Source organism: Periplaneta americana, chromosome 4 (genome assembly GCF_040183065.1).
Source record: "Periplaneta americana isolate PAMFEO1 chromosome 4, P.americana_PAMFEO1_priV1, whole genome shotgun sequence".
Taxonomy (NCBI): domain Eukaryota; kingdom Metazoa; phylum Arthropoda; class Insecta; order Blattodea; family Blattidae; genus Periplaneta; species Periplaneta americana.
Genome location: NC_091120.1, coordinates 150,692,363 through 150,703,852, shown reverse-complemented (window position 1 = coordinate 150,703,852; position 11,490 = coordinate 150,692,363). Strand labels below are relative to the sequence as shown.

At 31.9% G+C, this 11,490-nt stretch overlaps 1 non-coding gene across 1 annotated transcript; it reads right to left on the bottom strand.

The window, feature by feature from the left end:
• Positions 1 to 4,139: 4,139 nt before the first annotated feature.
• TRNAI-UAU (transfer RNA isoleucine (anticodon UAU)) lies at positions 4,140 to 4,240 on the bottom strand. Its single transcript has 2 exons — positions 4,203 to 4,240; positions 4,140 to 4,175 (listed from the first exon to the last, which is right to left on the bottom strand). It is a non-coding gene; the product is annotated as a tRNA-Ile (tRNA).
• Between the last annotated feature and the right edge of the window lie 7,250 nt (positions 4,241 to 11,490).

Here is an 11,490-nt window from a genome sequence, read left to right as displayed (position 1 = left end):
AGGAACAGAAGGTTTCGTACAGAATAGGAAGAGGGATTTATTCGCTGTTCTCTCGGAGAAAATGTAATATGTTGCTTTGCTCAACGGTTCAATTAGTAGTAGTATATAGAAGCGACATTACAGAGCATGACGCTGAATACACAGGCAGCAAGTGTTACCATAATTTTTATATACGTGCCTGAATATATAATCCTACATCTTCCCATGAAGGATAAAATAATGATTAGACTATGTCTCCATTTTATTTATTTATATATATTTTTAATCTTTTGATTACTCTTATCAGTTATTTACAGTTATTGATATAATAATAATAATAATAATAATAATAATAATAATAATAATAATAATAATAATAATAACAACAACAATAATATAGGGAAACTGATTGAATATTACGTGCTAGTGTTGTAATGAAACGAACTATTAAACTCCAAGAAATGAAATCAGCCATAAATCATCGTCATGAAGAGAAAGATGACATAAATAAAATATAAGGAAGCCAGCTATCTAGTGACGAACGAAATAGCTCGTTCTCTTAAGCCTTCCAACGGAGGAGAGTTTTATAAAAGCGTAATGATCAAGGTGGCTGAAATAATTTATTCAATGAAAGTTGTTAATTAATTTTGAAAAACTGCCCATTTCTCGACTAAATATCCAGAAGATAATTCAGGAGATTTCTGATTGTGTTCATGAGGAATATTAAAAAAAAGCAAGAATATATATATATATATATATATACATATATATATATATATATATATATTATTGGCTCTTGATGACAGTAGTGACATTGCTGATACAGTAAAGCTTGCGATTTTTATTAGCGAGTTGATGAAGAACACAATGTTAGTGCATCTCCCTCGTCTCCTTACTTCTTAGACTCTCGCTCGCGTGTAATCACTGCCGTCCGAGTTTTGGTCACCGCTGTTTTAGGGACTGAATATCCGACTCTGCCGACGAACAGCGTGCTTCCAGCCGCCACGCGCGGTCGCACACTGGCGGATGAATGTCTTTTTGAAGGCTATGTAGAAACAGGTTGTTTTTGATTCAGTGGCATAATATAAAAATCCAACATTTTAATACCATGTTGAAAACAGTGCAACTTTGGCCTATTCCCGTTTTATTTTAAAGTGTAAACTATTAATGTAGAAAAACATAGGCCTGTTCATGACAAATGCATAGTACTAATAAAACAAATAGATTTTAAATACACTTCTGTTCAAGAAATATCTAATGAATGTCATCTCTTTACTTTCAGGTAAGAGAAAGTATTTACTCACTTCAATCACTTTTTCTGCATGGCAAGTCCGTTTGACTAGAGGTAGGCCTACATCGTAGCAGCAAGGAACATAAATGTAGTTCTTTCTCCAACTAAACACAATGAAAGGTAAAGTATACATCTGCAACTGTAATAATAAGAATTGTGCTCTCAATGAAAACAAAAGTGAAAACAACCGTCACGATGTTATTCCCAGCATGGACATGTAGCCTAGAGGAATTTTGACTTATTTAACTGTAAGTTACTGTAAACACAAGCTAACTTATAATTACTATTAACTATGCTCATTCTTAAAATGTCTACCACTGTGCATCAGTGGATAGTTTATGTTATTTCCAACCAAGCGGTTCGTGATTTTAGTAAGGGTTTAACTCACAATCGCATTTATCGCGTTTTGATACTCGACTTCTAAAAATGCGACAACCACATTGGACTTCAGAAACGAAGATGATAATAGAGGAAATGAAATCAGAGATGTGTTTGAACTAACCTGAATTTAAATGAAATTCTAATGGCATGAGCAAATGTTCAAAGAGGTATTGGGCAATAGATGTTCAGGAATGGATTTGAAAGAGTTAAGTGAATAATTTCTTCTAATTGATTATATAATTTATTCCATCGCATACTGTAAATTGTAAGCGAGAATTTAGTTGCATGAATCTTGTAGAAACTGGAATTAGAAACCGTCTTTCAGTAAAAAGAGTTAGCACTCTGCTAACAATAAATATTGAAGGGCCTAGCCGTAAATAATTTCAATCTTTAGAGTGCCCATAAAATAACGTACTTTAATGTAATGTAAATTCAGCAGTAAATGATTCTAAACATACCACCCTACGTCTAATGATTTACTTGCATAAATATATCTAGAGTGTGATAAGATGGATTCAATGTAATACAACTCCAAGAAACAAATTACATAACTTTTTGTTTCTGTATAGCCAACTTTATTAATTTTATTTTTCATTACAGTTATTTATAATATTGCAGAAGCTTTTCGCAATTTGAACAAATATAATTTTACGTTTATGCATTTTTGCGACACATTTATTTTCTAGTTTAAATCCTGGTTTGAATTCCCGGCGTGAGATGTGATTTACTTCCATTCCATGTTACTGGTGTTCGCCTCTTATCCAGTAACATCTCCGCGATGGCCCTCTATCGTTATGACTACACGGTCAAGGAAGGACGCAATGTAATCTATGAGATCCTAGCAGTGGTCCAAAAGAAAGGGCAAAACTTCTAGATGATTTTATAGTGTTCATTAATTGCCCCCTTTTTTCTGAATTAGGCATTGTTTGAATGTATTGTATGTCATTTCGCACACAGTTTTCTATTTTTGAGGCACTAATGAATCGAAAACAAACGTCTATCATATTAATTATCACTGATATTCATATTAGCTATGAGGCAATTAATGTAATAAAATGTCATATGTATTGTTAATAGCTTTGTACAGATTTTTCAAATATTAACTAAAAATTACGTTATTCTTATGAATTTATCACAAAAATTGATACAAATCATAAGACTTCAGGAACTTGATTCTTAATTATGCATCCTAATGTACAGTCTCGAAGAATTTACGAGAGTGGCGTGATTTTGTAACAATTGTGGTAAATGTATAAGAAAAATGTAATTTTGTTGTCAAAAATTGGGAAAAAAAAATCTGTATGCAGCAACTATGGAATTCACAACTCATTTTTAGCTTCAGAATACTAGCTAATTAAAGAAATGATGTTCCTGAATATTTCATTCTTTATATAGAATATTCTTTTACCCTTAAAACTCAAGAATAAAGAGTATTTTACAAACAACTTCAAATTAGTGTAACTATGAAAATATTGAGATCAGGACACATGTTTATATGACACATTTTGCTCAGAATTTTTTCGGAAATAAGCCCCTAAGTGATGGTAAATCCTCGTGAATCAATCTGTATATTATGATATACAGTATTGGTCCAAGAACATTACCTCGTGGAATTCCTCATTTTATGGGATGGAGAGCTATAACATCATCTTGGAATTTCACTTGAAAGTGTCTATCTTCTGTATAGGCCTATGATTTGAGTAGACTATAGAATGGATGTGACAGTGACATTTCTATTTTAAATTACAACCCGGTATGCCAAATTTTATCAAATGCCTGACTAACATCAAGTACCTAATACCACTCAGCAGTATTCTTTATTCTCAAATACATTGCATATAACGTCACTATTATTTGATGTAGGCCTAACTTATTTTTTATTGTTCTATGGTGGAATATTGTGCTTGAATGTTAAATTGATGATTAGGAACTATTTAAGATAAAAATGGCTTAGGCGAACTAGAAGCAATTTGTCAAATAATGTTGAAAGAACAGAAAGTTAGCTGATTGGTCTGAAGATGTGATTTTATTTATACATTTACCTGGTTTAGGGACGATTACATTAATGATTTATCTAAACTTTATTTGCTGCAACAGTGTACATAATACTATAGCAATATCAGATATCGTAAGTAAATTGGTCTACAAAAAAGATTACACACAGGTAGTTCTCAATGCATTCAAATTATACTCTTTACATTTCTGTGCAATATATAAAATTAAAAACTAGGTATATAAAATTCATTTAGCCTATTTAAATTTACACTATGATTATCGTGCAAAAAATAATATAATATATGCTATTTAACTTTATTTGTTAAACGCATAACAGAACCTCAGAATAAGAAAAAACTCGACTTTTCGTTTTTTTGAAACTTTTCCTTACTCCTGTTATGATGCACGTATGTACATTTATGATCTTTATTGGCCAGTAAAATGTACGAAAAAAATTAAAATTTGGCCTTATGTATACATTCACAAAAACACATTCCCCAGGTGAGGCTCGAACTCACAACCCCGGCATTTCTCAGTTAAAACACGGACACTGTCCTATAAGTACCGTGCGCTAACCAATTGCGCCACTGGGGAAGACGAAAACTGGTTGTCAGTCTATTGCTTTTGTCATGTACCTATTTATTACAAACTTTTTCGATTTAAATGAAGTTTAATATTGAAATATTCGTGGTTAAAGTGTTTGTTACATTTACATTTCACTATATCCAATTCTTCTGAGTATCTTTGCAAGTTCCAGCAAATATTTTGTCCATTTTTGTTGTTATTGTTCATTTTTTGTTTGGAATTTGCTATTTGGCTGTGATGATAATGACGGTGAATATGTTTCATTTATAATATAATTTATTTGATTACTTACAATTTATTACTGTGGTATCCCGCTAAACCTTGAAGAAAATAGTTGCACTAGATACTGCAAAAAAACGTGTAGGCCTACCTAAAACAGGAGAACAGATTTAGTGTAGAATCGATTAATTTAATCGTGACTTATTTCGAAGAACGGAGTATGAATAATCAATTAATTTAATCGTGACCTATTTAGAAGAACGGAGTATGAATCTTATGCAAATCGAATCGCACCGACAAAATTCTTAGCGATTCCCGCAGCAAAATACTGAGTACTGAATAGTAGGCCTACTAGAGAGCTGCAGAATAGGGCTTGCAACCGGTTTATATTCGACCGGTCAGAGAACATCCGTCAAGGTTGAGCATCCGATCGAATGTTCCATCTTCAACCGGTTGCCCCTGATATTTTGCAGGCTTGACAGAACACTGATATTTTCTGAGTACACAGACGAAGTAACAATTGAAGGAAATTCATTGTGTGTAATTTAAAAACTGTATTTGCTTAATATAGGCCTACAATTGATTGGACACTTCAATATACTTATCTTCATAAGTAATATATAAATTAACAAATGGACACTGGTAACAACAAAGGAAATAAATGTAATGCATAATATGAAATCTGGTGTGTAGAGAAATGCAAAAATAGAATAAATTATAATTGATTACTAAATAGAAGAGCAAATAAGTACATACATTCCATTGTAACATTTACACTTTAAACTCGAAATACATAGGCCTACCTCTTAAACAGTAGTTGTTAATATATAATACCTTTTAATTACTCTAAGCCAGCGTTTCTCAAACTTTTTTTGAAGTGGGGACCACTTTTTTAAGTCAGAACAGTTTCGCGGACCACCTTACTCTTGTTCCCTTCCAAAGCAAATTTATGATTTTTGTAGCATATTTTAATACCAGTATACTTATATTTTAAAATAGAATTAATTAATTAAGATTAATTCAATTCAATTAATTTTATATTAGTATTAACAATTAATGTTAATAGAAGAATATTCATTTTCGTTTTTTTTTTAATTCAAGGTATTATAGTTCAGATAATCTTTAACTAAATAACTAAAAAATAAAAAATAAATAAGTGTTGGTACTCATAGTAATGAGATGGAGGAGCCTGGCGATTCTTGCCGGATGTATGCCGGCAAGCTTAAGTCGAAGATCGTCACATACACCGAATCGATTTCGGTACTTGTTTTTATTAGAGTTAGTGGTGAAAACCTTTTCTCACACAAACGTAGAAGCAAACTGAATCACAATCTCTAAAGCACCATTGTACAATTCACTATATTCTCTTTTCACTTATGATGAGGTCCAGAAATTAACCATACCTTCCGCTTCGAATTTCATTTTAAGTTCAGTGTCATTCGAGAGTTCAATTAACTGTTCTCTTTCACCCAATGAAAGTTTATTTTCAATATCGCAATGAAAGAGATCACGAACCCATAAAAATTCGTCATGTTTACTTGGAAAATAAATTTCAAATTGTGGCCTCAGAATTGTATTATTGGTGTACGACATACAGTACGTGACCATTTCAATGTGCAGACTTGTCGGCAAAACTATTAAGAAAGTCATAAATACATGAAAAGGTTCGGTACTTTGGTCCCTGGCTGGGGTTTAGGCGCCAGATGTGCAAGGAAAAGATGGCGAGATAAAATACGTTCATAGTGCTTTAAATCCCTCTTTTGTTGTTGAGAGTAGAGTGGGAAGTCGATATAGAGGTAGGGTAATAAATTTCATTAAATGAGCCGTTGACAGCATAAGTGGTGTAAGTCGGAAATGAGTAATGAGGGTTAAAGTAAACATTCTGTAAAATACAGCGCGAAGTAGCAATTAATATTGAATTTATTTAAACTATTAGTAGTCAGTGGATAGCACGAAGGACATACCTATTAATTGCTACTTTGCGCTGTATTTTACAGAATCTTTACTTTAAACCTCATTACCAAATTCTGACTTATACCACTTCTGCTATGAATGGCTCAAATGTCAGTACTGGGAGAAAAAGTGAAAGGCGATTGCCATGTGTCATTTCCAAAGTCTCAGATTTTCAGCTATAGTATGACATGCAATTAGTTTGAATTTTATTTTTTCTTCTGTCTTTTTTGAAGGACCACAGATAGTCCGGGGACTATAGTTTGAGAAACGCTGCTCTAAGAAGATGCATTATTATTTCATTAATACATCATTTTTGAGAAGTAGGAAGAAAAGCACTTTCAAGCTATAATGCTCGTACTTTCACGATGCATGTTGTTTCCCTTGACGATACCAACACAGAGTAAGCGCAGTCAATTTTAGACTTGAACTGTTACCTTTGCAAAGGTATGGATGCTTTTCTTTCGTCATTTTGTAAAAACAGTGAACCATCACAAACTTTACCCTGGTTAAATGACATGTCAGCTAACCATGTTAGACATGGTAATAGGTAATTATGAATGGTACACAGAAATTACATTTTAACCATTGTTAAAAAGTTTCATAACCTACGGTTAGGCCTACTACATTTTTAACCGACTTTGATGCACTGGTCTATATTATTAGTCGAATCAAAACTTAATTAAAACTAATCCCATAATTATCTGATCTCTAAGTCATATGAAATAATTCAATACGTTTTCTTCCACTCTATATAACGTCATAAATAATATCCTATTTTCTCTAGTTTCTTCTGCAGTATAGTACTCATAAATAGCGTCCATGCTGCCCAAAAATATTTTTTTACAACATTCAATGAATCAAGAACGTACAGAATGAAGGAACTGTATGCAATATTCCCCTTTAGGAAATTGACGAGAGACCCTCTTCTTCCTCGAACTGACTGAAACAAATGACTATTGACATTCATTTGGTGCCTGACTTGCTCGTTTTTTTAGCGTCCCGATTTCCTTCTTCGTATGTATTTTTCTTTTCTCCCTTCTCTATATTTTTTCACATCCATTGGACAGACGTTCACTTTTTTACTCTCGCCTTGTTTATCTCCAATCTCATCATCATCTTTATTGTCATGCGTCATTTTCTTCAATTCTACTCGTGATGTATCACCATTCCCTATCACAAGGTCCGCTCAGACGTCAAAAAAATATCGCACAATCACAATGCATCATGTTCTCAGATGTACAACATTCTGAGAGAAGATTATGGAATACACAATGGACTTATTTAATTTTCAAGTTTACCTAGGCTGTAGTGGAGGAGACGACGTGATGACTATGGTTTTAGAAGGATTTAAGAGTATTTAAGATAAGATCTTGTCACTTCATTGAAAAGACTAAGAGTAAGGAAGACCTAGAGCAACATCAGTGAGATTAATCAATGATCGAGACGTAAACAGAAACTAGTCTCTCTGGTACGTCAGTGATAGAGCGAAGACATACTACACTAAGAATTACGGTTAGATTCCGGGCGATAACTACTGTACAATAACAGTATTCATAATAGTTATCTGTAGGTTTAGAATCTTTTATTTGTTCCGGAATTTTCCCCGTTTCTTTCAAAATCAGACATTTCGTTCCACCAACACTCTCCACTTCAGAATAGGCATACTTTATTATGAGCTCCGGACCTTTTACATTCTGAGATTACATTTGTTGTTTTGTGTGTGTTTTTAACATACTTGACATTTCGGACCTTCCACATCCGAATATTTTATAAAATTTTATTGTTTTGAAATGTGCTATGGAATTTATCTTTGGTGGCCTTAGTTTTATCATTTTATTGTTTTGTTTTGAATAGTACCTAAGGCAGCGGTGACCAAAACTAGAGCTGCAGTCATTACATGCGACAGACAGCCTATGAAGTAAGGAAGCGGAAGAAAAGTACTTGCCATGAAAACTACGATCAGTGGTGGTTCCTGTACCAACATCTTGATCAATCCCACGGATAATAATCTCAAGTTTTACTGTATCAGTAATGACACTGCTGTCATCAAGATCCAGTGAATAATTGACGATTTTTCTTGCTTCTTTTTTAACCTTCCTCTTGAATATAATCAGGAATTTTCTAAATTATTCTCTAGATACTTGGTCGAGAAATTCATAGTTTTTCAAAATTAAAAACTTTTTATGGACAAGTTACTTAAGCTATTTTAATCATTACTCTTTTGAGAAATTCTGTCCTATTAAAAGGCTTTAGAGCATGAGATATTTCAAACCCCATTAGGTAGCTGACTTCCTTACATTTATTTATGTCATCTTTCTCTTCCTGGCTATGATTTAAGACATGTCAATTCCTGGCGTTTAACAATTCGTTGGCACATAAGCTTAATATTGAATCGGTTTTTCTAAAATATTATTATTAAATGAATAACTAGTAAATGTTACCCTCATCTAAAGATTAAGAAGTTTAAAATTGAGATAAAACCTAATAATTTTATCCTTCTAGGGAGAAGATCTAAAAATATCAATATTCATATACGTACATAAGAATTATAGAAACACATACTTAGTGGTCAGTGATGATGATAATAATAATAATAATAATAATAATAATAATAATAATAATAATAATAATAATAATAATAATCCATCACCAATCTCAACACCACCTCTTCTTTCACTCTAAAATTGTGGTATAGATTATCTAAATTGTTACTAATATTATTGTTATTAACTTTATTGTTATAAACTTTATATAGCCTACGTATTAAATATCTTACCCTGTTGTTTAAATGTTTGTGTACAAAGTATGTATATTTGTGATGTACGTGTTTGTATCTACTCTTCTCAAGAATGTGATCATAGTATAAACATTTTAAATTTTATGTAAGAAACAATACAGACTTTTATTTTTGTTAATCATATAAAATTTTATTCATTTTTCGAGTCTTTTTTTTTTTCAAAATGGAACTGTGTCCTAACACGTGCTTTGCTCTTTTAGGGTAATTTCATGTAGTGTTTTTATGTATGATATGTTATTATAAATAAATAAATAAAATATATAAACTTCAATAATAATATCATATATATATATATATATATATATATATATATATATATATATATATATATATATATATACTATAGATAACCTGCTTGGAAGAGTTTATTATAATTATTGCATAATATAGTATACATATTTACTTAGCATAGTTTTCTAAGGACAGATCCTTCATTGCAAACAGAGCATTCACCAATCTGCCCTCTTTTCCATCTTCTTCTTAGTCTCCGCATACGATTCATACATCATAATGTATTTGTCGATATCATCTTCCCTTTTTCATGTACTAGGCCTTCTTGAAGAGCAAAATGTACCAATCCATAACTTCTCTCATATAATAATAATAATAATAATAATAATAATAATAATAATAATAATAATAATAATAATAATAATAATAATACTTACTTACAAATGGCTTTTAAGGAACCCGAAGGTTCATTGCCGCCCTCACATAAGCCCGCCATCGGTCCCTATCCTGTGCAAGATTAATCCAATCTCTATCATCATATCCCACCTCCCTCAAATCCATTTTAATATTATCCTCCCATCTACGTCTCGGCCTCCCTAAAGGTCTTTTTCCTTCCGGTCTCTCAACTAACACTCTATATGCATTTCTGGATTCGCCCATACGTGCTACATGCCCTGCCCATCTCAAACGTCTGGATTTAATGTTCCTAATTATGTCAGGTGAAGAATACAATGCGTGCAGTTCTGCGTTGTGTAACTTTCTCCATTCTCCTGTAACTTCATCCCGCTTAGCCCTAAATATTTTCCTAAGCACCTTATTCTCAAACATTCTTAACCTATGTTCCTCTCTCAGAGTGAGAGTCCAAGTTTCACAACCATACAGAAGAACCGGTATAATAATAATAATAATAATAATAATAATAATAATAATAATAATAATAATAATAATAATAATAATAATATATTAAGTATCTTACTCTGGTATCTTATCTTACATAGGCCTATATAATATAATAACTGTGATTTTCTTAAATTCCTGCAGTTCAATGTAAAAAGAACAGAATTACGTCATACACAAACTTTTGTTATTCCAATTCCTAGAACTATTTTCTTCAAGAACTCTCCATGTGTAATACTTACAGCTCTCTGTCTTTAAACTGTGATTCTCAATTAGATTTCAGTTTATCAACAGTAATCTCACTAAAGGTTTTGCTTTATCTAGAGAAAATCAAAACTCGAGTGGGATTTAATTGACTATTACACGATTAGAAGAAAGTATATAAAGATTAGAAGTAACAAAGTACTCCAATACAATAAAATATTAATTGGCTTATGAAAATACAACTGTCTTCAAATGTATCAACTATCGAACCTGACGATGTCATATCCAGGCCTTGTACACTGGTTTCTGACAAATAAGTATTATTATTATTATTATTATTATTATTATTATTATTATTATTATTATTATTATTGTTATTATTATTATTGTACCATCTCAACATTACGCTAGATGGCAGTAGTGTTTTATGATTATGTTTTCTTGTTACCGGTATCAGTTGTGCCAACTATGGAATCATCATTGAACTCTGTGGACTGTTACTAGTCAAGAAGATATTGTTGATTCAGTTTCATTTTTATTAAAATGCAACATTCCACTTCAATTATCCGAATCCCAGTAATCAACGTCACTTGACAGACGATTTTCAATAAATCTTAATATTAAACGATCTCTGATACGTGACTATCCATAATATCATATAGCAGAAGCTATAACATAACCTAACTAATATACACAAGTGTTAAAAAAGTTTTAATTAACGACGATGACATAAAAAATAAACATGAATAATTTTAAAGGGAATAATTATTGAATGTACAATTTTCAAATTTGAATGTGGTTGGTGGTTCAATTGATGTTATATTGGACGTGTGCGTAATAGAAGTGGAACTCGTTGATTTAGGCCTACATGGTGTATTCAACTTATTCAGGATTTCCGAATGGTGTTCTTCATTTATTTGTAAATCGGATTTCAGAAGATGCATAGGTATGATCAGTG